This window comes from Helianthus annuus, chromosome 11 (genome assembly GCF_002127325.2).
Source record: "Helianthus annuus cultivar XRQ/B chromosome 11, HanXRQr2.0-SUNRISE, whole genome shotgun sequence".
Taxonomy (NCBI): Eukaryota; Viridiplantae; Streptophyta; class Magnoliopsida; order Asterales; family Asteraceae; genus Helianthus; species Helianthus annuus.
The window spans coordinates 131855118-131876055 of record NC_035443.2 but is presented as its reverse complement, the minus strand read 5'-3'; positions in this window follow the sequence as shown (position 1 = coordinate 131876055).

Here is a 20938-nt window from a genome sequence, read left to right as displayed (position 1 = left end):
GTCACATCCTCCCCCCGTTGATCTGGAATTTCGTCCCGAAATTCCGAAGTAGTAGCTTCAGCCTCAGCAGTGGTTGCATTGGTTCCGAATAACTGGGGGTACTTTTCTGTCATCCTGTCTTCGCGTTCCCAGGTGTACTCTGGGCCACGTTTGGAGTTCCAACGAACTCGAACAAGAGGGATTGTCTTGTTTTTGAGGACCTTCATATCCCGGTCCGTGATTTCAACTGGTTCTTCGACGAACTGCAACCGCTCGTCGATAGTGAGTTCTTTGAAAGGAATGATGAGGGTTTCATCAGATAGGCACTTCTTTAGGTTCGACACATGGAAAACATTGTGAACTGCCCCGAGTTCAGCTGGTAGGTTTAGCTTGTATGCTACTTTGCCAATCTTTTCTATGATTTCGAATGGTCCGACGTACTGCGGATTCAGTTTGCCCCGTTTGCCAAAACGTACCACACCCTTCCAGGGTGAGACTTTAAGTAAAACCCGGTCCCCGACCTGAAATTCCAATGGCTTTCTACGCTTATCCGCGTAGGCTTTCTAACGGTCGCGTGCTGCCGCCATGCGTTGTCGTATTTGTGCTATCTTTTCCGTGGCGTCCACTACAATCTCTGGACCCGTAATCTGACTATCCCCCACCTCTGCCCAACAGAGAGGTGACCGGCATTTACGCCCGTACAATGCCTCGAATGGAGCGGCTTGAATGCTGGTGTGATAACTATTATTATACGAGAACTCCACCAAAGGGAGATGCTTTTCCCAGCCTTTGCCGAAATCGATGACGCATGCCCGAAGCATGTCTTCTAGAGTTTGGATCGTTCGCTCAGACTGCCCATCCGTCTGAGGATGATATGCTGTGCTCATGTCTAATCGTGAGCCGAAAGATTTGTGCATTGCTTGCCAAAGTTCTGACGTGAATCGTGCATCGCGATCCGAAATGATGGATGTGGGCACCCCGTGCCTCGAAACAACTTCTTTAAGATAGACGTCTGCGAGAGTGGAGAACTTATCCGTTTCCTTTATAGGTAGGAAGTGTGCAGACTTGGTGAGTCGATCCACGATCACCCATATGGTATCATTCCCACGCTGGGATCTGGGTAAGCCCGTGACGAAATCCATGGAAATTTCTTCCCATTTCCATTGAGGTACCTTAGGCTGCTGAAGTAGGCCCGCTGGTTTCTGGTATTCAACCTTGACTCTCGCACAGGTCAAGCATTTTCCAACGTACGTAGCGATGTGGGCCTTCATGCTAGGCCACCAATAAGTAGTTTTGATGTCGTGGTACATTTTATCCGACCCTGGATGTACCGAGTAGCGAGACTTGTGAGCTTCATCCATTACAAGTTCGCGTAGACCGCCATAAAATGGGACCCAAATACGCCCCGTTACATAGTAGGCGCCGTCTGCCTTCTGTTCCATTTGCTGTCGTGAGCCGCGTAAGGCTTCAGCCTTGACGTTTTCGGGCTTCAATGCTTCTGCCTGAGCATCTCGTATCTGTGCGGGAAGGCTAGACTGAATCGTAAGCTGTAGCGCTCGCACGCGCCGAGGTAAGGTGTCTTTCCGACTGAGGGCATCAGCCACAACATTGGCTTTGCCTGGATGATACTTGATAGCGCATTCGTAGTCGTTCAGTAACTCGTCCCATCGTCGTTGACGCATGTTCAAATCCTTCTGCTTAAGGATATGCTCGAGACTCCTGTGATCGGTGTAAATCGTGCACCTGGTACCGTACAGGTAGTGTCGCCATATCTTAAGCGCGAAAACAACAGCTCCCAGCTCTAAATCGTGCGTCGTGTAGTTCCGTTCATGAATCTTAAGTTGGCGTGAAGCGTAAGCAATAACCTTGTCGCGCTGCATTAACACACATCCAAGTCCCCGAATGGATGCATCACAATAAACCACGAAGTCGTCTGTGCCCTCTGGCAGAGAGAGGATAGGTGCGCTGCAAAGTCTATCCTTTAAGTGCTGAAAAGCAGTCTCCTGGGGCTCTCCCCAGCGATAGGTGACACCCTTATGTGTCAGTAACGTAAGCGGCTGAGCAATCTTCGAAAAGTCTTTAATAAACCGTCTGTAATAACCCGCCAGACCCAAGAATTGGCGTATTTCCGTTGGCGTACGCGGTGCAGACCAGTTTCTGATCGAGTCTACCTTGGATGGATCGACATGGATCCCATCCTTGTTCACTACGTGGCCTAGAAAGTGGACTTCACGAAGCCAGAAGTCGCATTTCGAAAACTTAGCGTACAGCTGTTCCTTCCGTAGGAGTTCCAAAATAAGGCGTAGATGCTGCTCGTGTTCTTCCTGACTCTTGGAGTAAATCAGAATGTCGTCGATGAATACTATGACGAACTTGTCGAGATAGGGTTTGCACACCCTGTTCATAAGGTCCATAAATACAGCAGGCGCGTTCGTTAACCCGAACGGCATGACAAGAAACTCGTAGTGGCCATAACGAGTTCTGAATGCGGTTTTGGAGACGTCCTCATCCCGGACTCTCAGCTGATGATAACCAGACCTCAAGTCTATCTTCGAATAGTAACACGACCCTTGCAACTGGTCGAATAAGTCGTCTATGCGTGGAAGAGGATAACGGTTCTTCACCGTCACCTTGTTGAGTTCACGGTAGTCGATGCACATTCTGAACGTACCGTCTTTCTTTTTCACAAATAGTACTGGAGCTCCCCAAGGCGAAGAGCTTGGACGAATGAAGCCCTTTTCCAAGAGCTCTTGCAGTTGCTTTGACAGTTCCTCCAATTCTGATGGAGCTAGACGATATGGTGCGCGAGCTATGGGTGCTGCTCCTGGAGCGAGCTCGATTTGAAATTCGACCTGACGATGAGGCGGTAAGCCAGGTAAGTCTTCAGGAAACACCTGAGGGTAGTCGCGTACAACTGGAATATCTTCCAATTTCTTTTCCTTTGCTGATGCGTTTGTAACGAGTGCCAAGATTGCGGTGTGACCCTTCCGCAAACATTTCTGAGCCTTCAAGAAAGAGATGATGCCAACCACAGCACCACTCTTGTCGCCTTGGACTTCGAGAGGTTCTTGACCAGAACGTGGAATGCGAATAATCTTCTCGCTGCATAAGATCTCTGCCTGATGTTGGGACAACCAATCCATCCCAATCACAACGTCGAAACTACCCAAAACTATGGGAATGAGATCGATGGAGAAAGCTTGACCAGCTAGGATAAGATTACAACCCTGAACTACGTGCGTGGCTTCTAGACTTTTACCGTTAGCTAACTCTACTACATGTTTGGTGGGTAAAAGTGTTGGTGCACGTTTTAGCAGTTGACACATTTTCACAGACATATAGCTTGTATCCGCACCCGAATCAAACAAAATAGTAACGTAAATATTGTCGAGGAGAAACTTACCCATAACCACATTGGGATCGTTCACTGCGTCACCTCGACCTAGCACAAAAGCGCGTCCCCTAGCCTCGTTGCCATTATTGTTGTTGTTCCCACCGTTGTTGTTGTTCCCGTTGCCCTGGTTATTGTTGTTGCGATTCTGGTTCAACTGAGGACAGTCGCGTTTGCAATGACCTTTAGCCCCACACTGGAAACATCCCCGGTTTCCACGCTGTGGCTGCTGCTGTTGCTGTGGATTCTGTGGAGCAGGTTGTTGCGGTTGCTGGTTCTGATTTGCAGGCCGTGGGCTCCTACAGTCTTTAGCCTCGTGACCCATCTTGAGACACCTTTGACAACGACCCTTGTTGCACTGGCCGCTGTGATGCCTGTTGCAGTTGTGACACTTGGGGTGAAACCCTTGATACCTTCTCTGTCTAGGACCACCAGAGGATTGCTGACTAGGGCTCTGGTAGTGATCAGTCTTCTGCTGCTGAGCTTGGGATTGAATGGATGCTGAACCTTTGCTTGAATCTCCATCCCACTTTCTTTTGTTGTCACTGGGTGTAGTGGGAGTAGCAGCTGATGTGGTAGCACTGATGCGTTTGGGCAACTTGTTCTGATCCACCGCCTGATCCGTGAGGCGATGAGCAAGACGCTGGATGTCTTGGATGTTATCGAGGTTAGCCGACGTGACGTGGCTCTGAATCTCTGAGGCTAGCCCCTTGAGGTACAACTCGATGCGCTTGATCGGAGGGTCTACCATGGTAGGACACAAAATAGCCAGTTCGTTCGATCGCTTCGTGTAAGCTTCTATCTCTGACCCCGTCATCTTCAAGTGATAAAACTCATTTTCCAGCTTGTGAATGTCGTCACGCGTGCAGTACTCACGCTTGATGAGTTCCTTGAAGTCGTTCCAGGGTGTGGCGTTAGCAGCTGCCAACCCTAAGATCTGAACTTGGGCGTTCCACCAAGTTAGTGCTATTCCTTCTAACGAGCCAGTGGCGTATTTCACCCTGCGAGCCTCAGGGCATTCACACATTTCGAAAACTGACTCTAGCTTCTCGAACCAGTGGAGGAGTCCCACTGCCCCCTCTGTGCCGCTGAAGGTACTTGGACGACAGTCCATGAAGTTCTTAAAGGTGCAAACTTGCTGCGCGGGTTGACCTATTGTATACGAATAGGGCAAAGTTTAAATACAAGGGCTAGTTTAGGAATGTAGGATCTAAAGATCCTAGCGTAAGTTATGACTACAGGATATACTACCTGCTTGAGCAGCTGCAAGTGCCGCAGCAACTTGAGCTTGAACGAGAGCCTCTAGCTGGGCTTGAGTCATGTTAATTCGTCCAGACATGATCTTCATAGTAAAAGTAACGTAAGTGAGAGTGGTTCGCGAGTAGGGCGATGACAGAAAAGTGTAAGCACGTAGGTATTCTCGTGTAATAAAGTCATGTGTATCTAAGCGTAATGCGAGCAAAGTTCTAAGCAGTTCTAGCATACAGGCAATAAACATAAACCTTATTACCTAGGATGTCGAGTCTTGCACGTGGAGCGAAGCGTCGTTGTGGATCGTTGAGAGCACTGTTATGGTTATAGTCTGGTTTTAATAAAAACGTTTTCCCATATTAAAACCAAGTTCTCTATAACCAATGGCTCTGATACCAATCTGTCACACCCCCAAAAATCCACCTGCGGAGTACTTCCGCTTGGGAGCGTGACATGACCAGGATCAAGCCACCAATTATATCAAACATAGCATTTAATAATAATCATAGACATAATTGATGTTCAAAACCAAACATTGTATATGTAGCGGAAGCATTTAAGTAAAAACCCAAAACTAAGTATTAGTGTGTGAATGTAAAAGTGTTTAATAGACATTCACGTGTCCTTGTCCACAACGACCCACTTCTCCTCTGGTGCAAGCTCCACGTATACCTAGGGTCCTGCAAGGCATGCAGCAAATAATCAACACACTAGTTGAGCGAGTTCACAGAAAGTAAGTTCGTAATAGTAATATGTATGTTCATCTTGTGGGGGCTTCCCATACAAGTATATACTATTGGTGAGGGATTCTCACATTTATCCTTAACAATGGGGGATTCCCATTATGGTACTTACTAGACTATTTGCAACCATGTGTTCTTCTTAATCCGAGAACAGGAATACGTACTAGGTCACGCAGGATTTACGTGAGTGCCCTTCCCCGAGGACAGTGGTACGCGTGGGGTTTACGCAGGATTTACGTAAGTGTCCTTCCGACCCGGAAGACAGTAGTAGGTATTAGTTTACGTAGGATTTACGTAAGTGTCCTCCCGACCCGGGAGACAATGGTAGATTCTAGTTTACGTAGGTTTTACGTAAGTGTCCTGACTATCCTGAGGACGATGGTCTATAGTCTAGTGATTGCGTAAGTACGAGAAATCAGTCTACATCAAACATTCCAACCCAATTCCCAACCCGGGAATCCCATGCCTTGGCTGTGTGAACTCACCTTGGTTTGCTCGGCAGATACACAAATAAAAGACTCCTGAACTAAGGTGGTCAACCACTTCCTAACAGGGTTACCATACAAGTCAGGTTCGGTTCAAGTAATGCACGTATACATCATAGCAAACATGTATGCACGTAAACAGTCAAGAGTATAATGGAATCATACATGTGCGATTAAATCATTAGCCCAATTTAATCGGCCCAACATATAAGTAAACAGTTCAACATATACGTCCCAATTAAAGAAGTCCAACATAAAGGTCTCGGCCCAACTAAAGCCTTGTGCGATCCGAATTGGATAGTGCGATTAGAGGTTGGGCTGTGCGTTCCAAACCAGCCCATTCCCAACTTAATGACCGGCCCAATCCACTTAGTTTGTGCGATCGGTGTGGGCTTGTACGATCCAGCCGCCTTGTGCGATTTATGTGGGTTGTGCGGTCTGACTTTGGGCTTGTGCGACTGGACATTTGGGCTGTCCGGCCTAACAGCCTTAACAATATCTAATATGTGTGTGGCCCAACACCTTGTGCGATCCACACTAGCTTGTGCGATCCTCAAGGTGTTGTGCGATCAGGCAATACTCTTGTGCGTTCAACCTTGTGCTATCAGATTGGCTTGTGCGACCAGATCAGTTGTGCGACTGATCTACTTGCACGTGTGGACATCTTGTGCGAACAAGATGCCTTGTGCGATCAGTTTAATTATCCGAGATTTAAGCTATCAGTTACAAATCATATGTAGTTTCCTTATACAACACTTATCAATTAACACCAATCCACAAATCAATTAACCAAAATATCGATTAAACAGGGCAGTTTCATCTCAATTCATATGAACTCTAATAGTCACACTCATGAACAACATATCAAAAACCTTGAATAAACATTTAACAACATGAAGCCGGTTTATGAGCATCACAACAATCAAACATCATATCTAATTTGGCTAGAACACTATCGCATGACTATGATCTTAGAACATATAACATGGCAGCCGATTACATACGCATATTGTCAAATACTTTCATCCGATCACAAGTATCATACGAACAGATTGATTATGATAACCTATAACATCCAATCGGTTTTTATATCATTCTCATACAATCCAAATCACAGGAATATCATCATACAATACAATCAATAACATACAAATGACAACATGATCACTCACCGGATTGAGAGAAGGAAAGGGATGACCCGAACTAGAAGGTGGTCGCCGGTCACCTTGTGCCTTTGCCGTCGGGTTCACGTGAGAGAGAGAGAGATAAGAAATCTAGGGTTTGTGTGTGTGTGGGAATTGTAACAAGTGAAAGAACAAAACCCCTAGGTGGATGCTTGTTTACGTGCAAAACAAATGGGCCGAACCCCATACTGGGCTGCCCATGAGTCCTGCAAAACAAACTAAACGGCCCAAAGACCTTGTGCGGTTTATGTGAGCTTGTGTGGTTCAAGTGGTCTAGTGTTGTGCGGTTCAATACATACATGTACACATAATATACGCAATGCACATAACACAACATTCATTCAATTATAATCAAGTTCACATAAGTACGTAACATCGTAACATTCATTAACTCAAAGTGTCATATAGGTACGTAACGTTACATCAAAGTGAGTCTAAAGTTCGAGTTGTCACATTATCCCCAACTAATTGGAAATTTCGTCCCGAAATTTGGTATGCACTCACTGAGGAAGCTAGGTAAGTTCAATCGTTCACTGGTTTTCCTGGGGTGTCACAATACCGTTGCAGCTGTCAAACTCACACCATTCTTTTGGTGACCCTACCCCTGCCTTCCAGAGCCGGTTCAACCCGGCTAATTTTATTCATGAACCCGTGGGTTTTAACCCACTAGGACCCGAGGATCACTTCTCGGGTGAAAATGACATGGATGAGGATACGGATCCCGTGGAGCCTGCAACCGGGACCCCGAACCATCCCATCGAGATCTCGGATGGGTCCTCATTTCACGGATCGCCTTACCGCGGTCCGGACAACTACGAGGCGAGGTTCAGGCAGATTGACTGGTATTTCACTCCCTCATACCACTCATCTCCTTACTAGCAGCAGCAACAGCAGCAGGATCCTTCCGAGGATTCTCGATTTGTGGCAGTTACTCCGCCACCACCACCAACACCAGTGGAACAGCAACCGCCTCTGGAGCCACCGTGGAGGAGAAGGTCAAACGCGCGGATGTCCGTGCAAGGAGGAGTCCGCATCAGCACTCCTCAACCCTCGAGTGGCAGCCATTATCCGCCACTCCAAGAGGAAGAAGACCCGCAGATGGGGGGTCCATCAAACCCCATCCCAAAGATCAACTCTGCGCCTATGGCGCCACCATTGGGTTTTGATTACCCAATCCCTGCCTACGCCGGTTCAGCGGCATATAACCCTTTTAAGCAACCGGCTCATACCCATTACGACTATGCCAATGTGGACCCATACTAGGAGGCATGGGACTACAATGCTCGTCACCCAGAGGGACCCTATGGTGGTCTTTGGACCACTGGTTACCCAACTTATGGGTACCAGCGTCCACCACCTCCTCAACCTCTGTATCAGCCGCCGCAACCGCAACTGATCCCGCCGGAGCGCCAACAAGAGGTCCTTGAAAGATTGGACCGATGTGAATGGGAAATTCAAATGGAGCACAGTAACACTCGAGGCTTCTTCAAGGGGTTGTCAGACCTGATCAAAGAGAAGTCCAAGAGAAGGGGTCATTAAAGACCTTTTGTTATTTATTTTATTTAGTTGTAATCAAGTCCCTGCGTGGACTTTTGCTTCAGTACTCAGCCCCTGCGTGGGCTTGTCTTTTTGTACTCTGCCCCTGCGTGGGCATGTCTTTAGTTGACCCCTGCGTGGGTTTGTTGTTTGTTTCGCCCCATGCGTGGGCATGTTATTTTTGTAGAAGTTCCATTTAGGGAAAAAGTTGTACTTGTTAAATTTGTTAATGAGATGTTAAATTTAAATTTTCATTTTATTTGTTATTAATTATGTGCATGAAACATAAAATAAATGAAAATAATTTTATAATTAAAAGATCTACCATTATATTAAAATGGCAAAATCTAAAAAGGACAAGACCTAGCCATATGTCATCATAAAACAGGGCAAAAACGGTAGTTCCATAATTAGATTCAGATCCATATTAACATCTCAATTTAGGACTGTTCTGCGTTAATTATTAAAAGAATCTTAAAGGTAAAACCTAGTCTATGTGTCGTTGCAGACCTGGCCAAGATGGTAGAACCCACACATAAAAGATTCCAATTCTTGTTAACATCTGAAGGCATGTTAACATTCATGACAAACTGTGATACGATAAAATCACATAGGTCATCTTTTAATTGGGTCATTTAAATTCCTTTAATTATATAACCATCCCTTAAGGATGAAGTGCCTACGGGCTAAAGAATAATGTCCTTAGGACTAAAGACAGTAGTAGCTTGTATCTCCCTGTCTAGAATAAGGCAATAAACTTTGATTAAAGCCTTAATACCTTGACTTCGTAGAAGTCTTGGTTTATATATCAAATTTGTCTTTATGAGTGAGCTTTTGTGCTATTATTAAATTAAAATATAGGATTGATAAAAGTCCTGAACATATAATTAATTAACAAATTAACCAAAAATGGCTATTAAAACCATGGTTAATAAATCCTAAAATATTATAAAACCTCTAAATAAAACCTTGCCCGCTATCTTTTATATGTAGCAATCGAAGCTACATGGCTGGGTCGGATGAAGCGAATAGTCATCCGGTGGAAAACCACAATAATGCTAGAATACAGCTAACTGGTGCGGAGCTGCAAGCACTAGTCGACAATGCTGTTACAATGAAGTTGGATCGGCAAAACAGTGAGTCTTCTGGGACTCGAAGTAGGACCCTATCTACACCGCATTCCAAGCCTAAGACCCATTCTGAAGCTCATAGCAAGCCACCCTCTGTCCAACCTAAGCCTAAGAAAGAGGAACCAAAGAAAGATGATGACTGACATTCCTCCAACGAAAACAACATTCCATCCAAAAGGATTTTATTTGATGATAAGCCTCGTGCCAAAGGTTGCACATACAAGTACTTTGTTTCATGTAAACCCCGAGATTTTACTGGGGAGAAAGGGGGCTGTGGATTGCATGACTTGGTTGGATGAGATGGACACGGTGGTAGATATTAGTGGGTGTGCTGAAAGGGATATCGTGAAGTTCGTATCTCAGTCGTTCAAGGGCGAGGCATTAGCTTGGTGGATGTGACACCTGTGTCACTTCAACCATCTAACAAATGCCAAACCAATGAAATATTTTTATTTCATACTTGGGATTTGTAAAAATATGTGTATCGTTTGCACATATCAACTCTTGTTCGATTTCAAGCTTTAAATCGCTTTCTGGAAGGTTATACGCGCTCTGAGGCGTAAATATAACCAGTTTAATGCAACAAACACTCCGGAATAGTGAAATAGGCTTAACATACCTTAAATAACCCCCACATAACTTAGAAATAAGTTTTGGATGGTTTGGTGTGTTGAAATCAAGTTTGTTCGATCGCAGGGACTAATTGTGTCAAATTGCGAAACTATACCGATTTGTATAGTAACGAACCTTCCGGAACTTGATCATAAGTTTAATATGCCCTAAATATCCTTTACATAGCTTAGAAATAGGCTTTGAGGTGTTTGGTGCGCAAAAATAAACTTTTGGTCATTCAGGGACTAAAAGCGTCAAAAAGTGCATAAGTTTGCATTTTCACGCATATCTTACGTTCTGAATACATCCGGACGTCCAAAAATTTATGCAAGCACAAAAATATTTTATTTTAGTGTTTGGCATGAGAAAAATCCATTCGTCGCGCAATTTGGATCGTTTTTCGCGCTTATGCGCATTCCGTCGTAATTAAGCGATTAACGCAATCGTACGACCAAATGAACCGACATCCAAGATATTTTTGAGCATGTTTCATGTCCCCTATACTTTAACTTCATTTTAGAGGCTTGAAATGAGGTTAACGGGGCTTAAACGTGTCAAAAATGGGCCGAAATGCATGTTTCTCAAGTTCAGGGGCCAATTCTGACAATTCTGGAAACTAAGCCCAGGCGGGCCGCATGAGTGTGTGTGTGTCCCTTACGCGGGCCGCGTGAGAGGCCCAGGTCTGCAAAAAAAATCTGTTCCAGCTGTTAACAGTTGTTCCACACACTTGTAAATGGTTTTTGATCATTCAAGGGGCCAAATTTGATGGTTTTTAAGAGCCCATGGTATCCAAATACCATGTGCCCACTTGGACGGTCTAGATTGAAGCTCGTTTCCCAATAAACGATCCTAACAGTTCTAGAAATCCTATAAATACCCACCTTGTCTTGCTCATTCTCCTCACATTTGATCTGATTCTTGCTCTCTAAGTGGAAGTATATGCTTCCTACCTGAGAGTGAATCGGGTCAAAGCTTGCAGGGACCTTCTGTAAGTATTCTTTCGCGTTTTTGATTCGTTTTTATCGTTAAAAGTCAAACTGCGTTTGACTTTCTGCATTAACCAGTTTATGGTCAATACGAAGTTCGTTTGAACTTCATAACGTGAGCATAATCACGATGGTCATAGTCCCTAGTGACTATACCTACTGATTACCACGTTATCTAGGCTCAGTGACGAGTCATAGTTTCGGCCAAAATGCATTTTCTCGCGTATTTTGTAAACAAACTACTCTTGGGTATCAAAACCGTTTGTTTTGATATGAAAACCTGTTTTCTAACTTAACTAAACATGTTTTAGCATGTTTAGCTCGTCACTTTTAGTTTAGTTCTTGTGTAGAGTCGTAAGTCAAGCGGACTAAACACCCGCTTAGACTTTCGAACACGACCCGTTTGGTCGATCATTAGGATCTGACCAAACATGTTTAGTGACCATAGTTGCATAGGGAATAACCTTCCGAGGTTATACTTTATGGTCACCTAGTTTAAGTAGTTGTATGATAGGTAGTTTATATTGTAACACCCCAGGAAAAACCAGTGAACGATTGAACTTACCTAGCTTCCTCAGTGAGTGCATATCAAATTTCGGGACGAAATTTCTATTTAGTTGGGGATAATGTGACAACTCGAACTTTAGACTTATCTTGTAACGTTACGTGCTAATGTGAATGTTTACTATTTAATGATTTCATGAAATGTTATGTGCTTTATGTGTGTTACATGTATGTATATAATGGCCCGATCGCACAATGTATAGATATTGTTAAACCGAACCGCACAACACCCACACTCGCACAAGCCCTTTGGGCCGTTTTACTTGTGTTCGGACTTCAAGGGCTGCCCAAGTAAGGGCCGGCCCATTGCTTTTCTTTTGCACGTACAAACATACACACATGAGGGGATTTCACCTCATTTGTTACAAAATACTTTACACACACAAAACCCTAGCATCTCTTCCTTCTCTCTCGAACTCGAAGTGTTTCGGATCAACTCTTGACCCCATTCTATTCGGTTAGTATGATTAATTGTTTGTGCTTAATGTTTTGATGTGTGCATGATGATATAGGATTTTTGATTAATATGATTGTTCATGTTGTATGGTAGTATTCTTGTTGATCAGTTACATGATGATGTTAATCCACTGTTATGTTCTAATTCCGGATTGTTAACTTGTTGGTGTTCATTAAATCGGCTCTCATGTATATTCACACAAATCGGGTTGCATGATAGAAGTCTAATGGTAACCTATGATGTTTGATAAATCAGCCGATATGCTATATGTTCCGGATTGTCATGTGTGATAATGAAAGATTTGAATGAATGTAATCGGACCAAATCATTGAGTTGTTAGTTGTTGTTATGCCTTGAATCAAGATTAGGGTTCATAAGATTTGATACTTGTTATCCCTGTTTGATCGATTTTAGAGTAACTGAATGTTTGGAGTTTTGTTAATTGGTAATCATGTTAAACTTGGAAACTTGATAAATGCTTGTAACCGAATCTGCTTGATTATTGGTATGTTAAAACAAATCGCACAAGGCCTCTCGATCGTACAAGAGGCCCACACGTACAAGACTTGGATCGCACACGGCTGCCTATCGCACAAGATCCCTCCGGATCGCACAAGGAATACGGCATCGCACAAGCTGCATGTTGTTAGACGGTTTGGGCCAGGTACTGTTGGGCCTCAAAGTCCAAAGACCAATCGGACAGCCCAAGTGTCCATTCGCACAAGCTTGTCCGGGCCGCACAAGAGTTCTGTTTGTTTGTTGTTTGGACTATATGTTTTGGGCTTCGTATGTTGGGCCGGGTACATTTATGGGGCCGAACAGGCTATTGATTACTGATGCTATTTGGGCCGGGTTAGTGACCAATCGCACAGCCCATTGTGGATCGCACAAGCCTTGCAGATCGCACAAGGGGTTGGGCCGATTGTTAATGAGCCCAATTGTTTAGTCGCACATGTTGAATATGTTAAACACCTGATTAACTGGAAAATGTTGCCATGATCTATACGTGCTCGAAACGTGTTACTTATGTGAAACAAACGTGTATTACTTAAAGTCAAAACCTGACTTGTATGGTAACCCTGTTAGGACGTGGTTGACCACTGTTAGTTCAAGAACCCTCTTCTTTGTGTATCTGCCGAGCAACCCAAGGTGAGTTCACACAGCCAAGGCATGGGGTTCCCAGGGTGGGAATGGGATTGAATGAATTATACGTACATACTTAGTTAATTGAACTTAATGATATGAGTCCTCAGGGTGAGGATGGTGAATGATAAGATACGGCTAGACTAGTATACCTACTTGAACAGATCTTCGCACACACGCCAAGGGTTGGCTGCGATAATTATGACTGATCTTCGCACACATGCCTCGGGAAGGCTGCGAATTATACATATTAGAACTTCGCACACATGCCAGGGTGGCCGGCGATACAAATATACATAGTCTAGGATATTTGGGAGTATTAACCCAAATCTTCGCATACATGCCGAAAGGGCCCGCGATGGAAACCAATACTATACATGAACAACGAACGGACTAATACGATACATGATTAGATGAACGAACGCAATACTTGCTATACCATTTCTATTACTGAACTTACTTTCTGTGAACTCGCTCAACTAGTTGTTGACTCTCTGCTGCATGCCTTGCAAGACCTTAGGTACATTATGGAGCTTGCACAGGGAGGAGCAGGTCGTTGTGGGCAAAGGATCGTGAATGCTATTTGAACACTTATGATGTTTCACACATTAATGCTTATGTTTGGGTTTACTTAAATGCTTCCGCTATACTTAACTATATTACATGTTCAATTAGACGTCTCGAACGCACATTGCACGCGCGACGCGCTAAAGTAGCGTAAGCTACCTTAATGGATCATAATGGGTCGAAAGCACTTAGGATAGGTTTCATTTTAGTATGTAGGCCTTGTTAGACCATATCATATGAGTTCCCACGCTCATTTGGTTCATGAGACCTCATACTATCTGATCTCCCGATTTAGGTCCGGTTTATTTATGTAGTTATCAATATTAGGTACCGTTTGATTCCGTGCTCCCTCTAGCTTGCTTGGTAGTTGTTCAAGACTTCTAAGCACTCTCAAGTGAGTACATAGTCCCCTCTTTTACTGTTTTCAAACTGTTTTGGGGTGAAGCATGTGTACCTATCTGTTATTTTCATGTTTTCAGAAGTATAATTGATTATACATATTTGTACTTATCTTTTTACAAACTGAATGATTATTTATGGTTTAAACTCTAGTTTTTCTTAAAGATTATAAAATTAATGTTTGGAATAGTACTTATTTTGTTCACCAGACCGGTTGGTAGTATGATATAGCGCTATAGGATTTGATACCCCATTCCTGTTGTCATGGAATGTCTGAAACCAATTTGTTGCTCCATCCAAATAGGGATTGCCTTTGTGGTATTTCTATAGTCTCAAAGGTGTATTTTGATGCACTAGGTCTGAATGAATTCTTAAATCACATTATTTTTGTATATTAAGTTATACTCCCAAAAGTATAGTTTGATGTGCTCTCATATGTGATATTGTACAAAACCAACATATATTTTGTTAATCATCAAAACATAGTTTGATATGATATTCTCAAAATCCAAAGCATAGTTTTAATATGTTATTTTCTAACCAAAGCATAGTTTAATATGTTATTTATAAATCCAAAGTATACTTTTGATATACTACTGAAAACTTATTTATTTTACCAACTAAAGTATGGTTGATATACTATTTACTTAATGACTGGTTATTGGTTAGTGTTTAGATAACGGGACGGGTGTAATGTGATAAAAACATGGTAGATACGCCGCTGGTACTTCTAATATATAAGTGTTTTCATCACTTTACATACCGTGGCGTTATTTAGTACACTTGGGTTAACGGTTTTGAAACTGAAATATATTTTAATATATTACTTGTTCGACTTTCTTAAAACCAAAGTATACTTTTATATATACTATGAATCTTTTTATCAAAATATTGTTTTTCAAACAATATATTTTTATACAAACTTATTCTATTTACTTATTCAATTTCCTATGTATTACTATTTTATATCATCTGATTTCTTACAAATGATTTATAAAAGAAAACCTTTTCAAGGATCATGACTACTTTTCTTAAAACATTTTCTTTAAACTTATAAGTCATGAATCCTAAAAAATCAATAAAACCTATGTATCTCACATGCATTCTTATGCTGACGTACCAATTTTTACACATGTTTCAGGTGCTGCTTTATGATGATTGTTGATACATGCTACACTTAGGATGAACTCGTGCCTTAGCAACTCTAAAACTTGAAAGATAATAGTTGTACTTATCTGACTGTATTAAAACAATGAGTTCATTTATTCAATAAAACAAAATTATTTATTCCATGGTTGTGAAACAATGATTCTGTTACAACACTCCCCGACGTTTCCGCCACGTTTTGTTGTTTTACGTGGTCGGGGTGTGACAGTGGAGGTCCTTGATCCAAGATACAGGGAAAATCCCATTGTACAATATGTCTTGGGAGCAGTTTGTATCGCTAATCAAGGAAAACTACTGTCCTCAGCATGAGGTGGAAAAGATCGAGTCTGATTTTCTGTCGTTGGTTATGAAGAACCTAGATTGCCAAGCTTATCTCACGAGTTTTAATACTATGTCAAGATTGGTTCCTTATCTTGTAACCCCGGAACCCAAAAGAATAGCTCGATTCATTAGGGGTTTAGCCCCTGAAACCAAGGCAAGTGTGAAGGCCTCTCAGCCAACTACATTCAGGTCTGTAGCTGATATATCCCTGTCCCTCACATTGGACGCGGTCCGGCAAAGATCGCTGAGGCACACGGATACTGAGAAGAGGAAGCGCGATGATGACAACTCGCGACGCTCAGGCAAAAAGCACAAGGGAAACCATGACCACAGGAAGGGGTTTGAATCTAAAAAGGATGGGCATCAGTCTGGAGATAAGCCCAAGTGTAAGGTCTGCAAGAAGTACCACTTTGGGAAGTGCAGATACGACTCATAATCCCAGTCTCAGCTGAGGCCATGTGGGATTTTCAAATCAACTGAGCATAAGACCCTAGAATGCAAGAAGCTCAAAGATGCAACTTGCTACAGTTGCAACGAAAAAGGGCATATCAAGACAAATTGCCCAAAAGCTGCGAAGAAGGCTGAAGAAGGAAAGAAGACCAATGCAAGGGTCTTCCGCATGGATGCGAAGGAAGTTGTTCAAGATGACAATGTCATAACAGGTACTTTTCTTATTAATGATGTCTACGCAAGAGTATTATTTGATTCAGGAGCAAATAAATCATTTTTAGATGATAAGTTTTGTGAATTATTGAAAATGCCTGTTAAGACCTTAAGTGTGAAGTATGAAGTGGAATTAGCTGATGGAACCATAAAAACCGCTTCAACTGTATTAGATGGATGTGTCATATCCATTAGGAACCACTCTTTTCCTTTGTCCCTCCTTCCACTTAAGTTAGCTGGTTTCGATATAGTGATAGGCATGGATTGGTTATCGCATAACCAAGCCCAGATCGTCTGTAACAAGAAGCAAGTAGTGATCAAGACTCCGTCTGGTGAGCCACTTACCATCCAAGGAGACACCCAGTATGGGTTACCCGAGCAGGTGTCTATGCTCAAAGCATCTAAATGCTTGAAGAAGGGTTGTGTCATTTACATGGCACAAGTAACTGTTGGTGAGCAGAAGCCGAAGATTGAAGATATCCCAGTCATTTCTGAATACCCCAAAGTTTTCCCGGAAGAACTACCTGGTTTGCCACCAGATAGACAAGTAGAGTTCAGAATCGACATCATTCCAGGAGTAGCGCCTATTGCAAGAGCACCTTATAGGTTGGCATCAACAGAGTTGAAGGAATTGAGGACACAGTTAGACGATCTGCTAGCCAAAGGTTTCATTAGACCTAGCTCGTCCCCATGGGGAGCACCAGTCTTGTTTGTCAAGAAGAAAGATGGTTCGATGCGTTTGTGCATCGATTATCGTGAGCTTAATAAGGTCACTATCAAGAATAGGTATCCTTTGCCCAGGATCGACGATCTGTTCGATCAGCTTCAAAGAGCAAGCTACTTTTCCAAGATTGATCTGAGGTCAGGCTATCATCAGTTGAAGGTTCAAGATGAAGATGTGCACAAGACTGCATTTAGGACTCGTTATGGTCATTACGACTTCCTAGTGATGCCTTTTGGGCTCACTAATGCACCTGCCGCATTCATGGATCTCATGAATCGCGTCTGCAAGCCTCATCTGGATAAATTTGTCATCGTCTTCATCGATGACATCCTCATCTACTCAAGGAGCCAAGCTGACTACGAGAAGCACCTCCGTTGCATTCTGAAACTGATTCATCAAGAAAAGCTCTATGCCAAATTTTCTAAGTGTGAGTTCTGGCTTCGTGAAGTCCAATTCCTTGGACATGTTGTTAGTGAGCGTGGTATCTAAGTAGATCCCGCTAAGATTGAAGCTATCATGAACTGGCAAGAGCCGAAGACGCCTACGGAGATTCGCCGTTTCTTAGGATTGGCAGGATACTACAGACGCTTTATTGAAAACTTTTCAAGAATTGCAGCACCCCTGTCTCTTCTCACTCGAAAGAATAGCAAGTTCGATTGGGGGCCTAAGCAGCAAGAATCCTTCGATATTTTGAAGCAGAAGTTGAGCAACGCTCCAGTGCTGACGTTACCTGAAGGAATTGAAGAGTTTGTAGTGTATTGTGATGCATCACACACCGGAATGGGGTGTGTGCTTATGCAAAAAGGCAAGGTCATTGCCTATGCTTCACGCCAGTTAAAAGTGCATGAGAAGAACTACACCACCCATGACTTGGAGCTGGGTGCCGTTGTATTCGCACTAAAACTGTGGAGGCATTATCTGTATGGAACTAAGTGTGTGATCTATTCTGATCACAAAAGCCTTCAACATCTGTTCAATCAGAGGGATTTAAATATGAGGCAGCGACGTTCGATGGAAACTTTGAACGATTATGACTGCGAAATAAGATACCATCCGGGCAAGGCCAATGTAGTCGCAGATGCCTTAAGTAGAAAAGAAAGAGTGAAGCCGATAAGAATCAATGCCAAAAGCATTGAAATCAAGAATAGTTTGAATGAAAGGTTGTTAGTTGCACAGAAGGAAGCTGTGTTGGAAGCTAACTATCCTGATGAAAAGCTAGGAGTGACTGAAGAACAATTATCCTATGGCAAGGACGGAATCCTAAGATTAAATGGAAGAATATGGGTTCCTATTTATGGAGGACTTCGGGACGTCATCCTTTAGGAAGCCCACAGTTCCAAATATTCTGTTCATCCTGGAGCTGATAAGATGTACCAGGATTTGAAGGCAAACTATTGGTGGATAGGCTTGAAGAAGTCTATAGCTGCCTATGTAGCTAAATGTTTGACGTGCGCACAAGTCAAAGCTGAACATCAAAAGCCGTCAGGTTTGCTACAACAGCCTGAAATTCCCACTTGGAAATGGGAAATGGTGACGATGGATTTCATCACCAAATTGCCAAAGACAAAGAAAGGAAATGATACTATATGGGTGATAGTAGATAGACTGACTAAGTCAGCACATTTCCTACCCATTAAGGAAACTTACAGTTCTGACATGTTAGCCCAATTGTACGTTGATAAGATAGTGTCTCTACATGGAGTACCAGTGGCTATTATCTCTGACAGAGATACCAGATACACGTCACACTTTTGGAAAAGTTTCCAATAGTCTTTGGGCACGCGCTTAAACTTCAGTACGGCTTACCATCCTCAGACGGATAGGCAGAGTGAGCGTACCATTCAAACTTTAGAAAACATGCTTTGTGCCTGTGTGATTGATTTAGGTGGTAGTTGGGATAAACATCTACCTTTGGTTGAGTTCTCCTATAATAATAGCTATCATACCAGCATTCAGGCTGCGCCTTTTGAGGCATTATATGGTAGGAAGTGAAGAACGCCTATTTGTTGGGCAGAAGTAGGAGAAGCTCAGTTATCAGGTCCTGACCTAGTCCTTGAAACAACGGAGAAGATTGTCCAAATTCGCGACCGCCTGAAAGCTGCCAGAGATAGGCAGAAAAGCTATGTTGATAAAAGGCGAAAACCTCTCAAGTTTGAGGTTGGTGATAAAGTTCTGCTCAAAGTATCACCCTGGAAGGGGGTGATGCAATTTGGTAAGAAAGGTAAGTTAAGCCCGAGATATATAGGACCATTCAAGATCATCGAATGAGTAGGGTCAGTGGCTTATAAGTTGAACTTACCATAAGAGCTCAGTGGTATTCACAACGTATTCCACATCTGCAATCTGATGAAATGTCTAGCTGATGAATCGCTAGTCATACCACACAATGATGTGCACATAGATGAGAGCTTTAAATTTATGGAAAAACCTGTGTCGATTGAGGATCGACTGGTAAAGAAGCTTCGAAGGAAGCATGTGCCTATTGTCAAGGTAAAATGGGATGCCCGCAAAGGTCCCGAATATACGTGGGAGTTAGAGTCCACCATGAAGGAGAAATACCCTCATTTGTTCTAGCAAATCTCGAGGTCGAGATTTCTTTTAAGGGGGTGAGGATGTAACACCTCGAAAATTCATGTCCAATAATGTATTGACACGTGTTGTAAGCTTTGAACGTGTGAAAGAATACTTTAGAGGGACTAAAGTTGACAAACAAGGAAACTATGTGAATATAAGGGTCCAAAGTGTCAACAATGGATAACTATATTTTAAAATAAGCCCTACAAGATGTTTATACATTTAAACGAATAAATCATGGATCATACGGAGCTAAATATGAAAGAAAGTGAGAGATTACGAACTACAGGGGATAAATGTCTCAACATGTTTAAAGTATACCTCTGAGTGACCTTTTGGCAAACCCGAAGCTTTGTAACGATTAATTATGCTCACTAGAATGTGTGATAAAAATTTCATAAAGTTTTGTTATCATATGAGAAAGTTATGATAAAATTTGTGTACAAGGGGTTAAAAACGTCAACATTGCAATTTAAGGCCTTGCGGGTGATCACAAAGTTAATCAAGGACATAACCAAGTTTGTATATGTCTTGGAGCCCTTAAAAGTCAAGTTAGAGGGTTAAAATTGCAAGAAATAAAGTTAAAACCTCGTTTAGAAGGACCAGGGACCAAAACAGCAAATTTGGAAAGTTGAAATTCGTTCACAAGGGCGTCGCGCTACGCGTAGGATCCTTAGGTGACCTACGCGTGACGCGAGGGGTCATCTGATTCCGAAAAAAAATGGCAGCTGCCTGTTAAAGTTGTTAAACCAACTCAAAACCTTGTTTTTACATACCAGGGGCTGCACCAACCAGTTTACATGCAATAGGGGCACTTGTCATGATCTGGAAACAAGCATAGACCTCTTTGGCATCATCTTGTGTGATCAAAACCCCTATATAAGAAAATCTAAGTTGCAACATTTGGGCACTTGCATTTGAAGCATTCACAACTTCATTTTTGGAGCTCCCCTGATCAGCAACAAGCTTCTTAGTGATCCCTAGTCGTGATTAGGACTCTTGTAAGTATCCTTAACCCTTCCTAATCCAGTTTAGCTTAGTTAATTAGCTAAAAGTCAAACC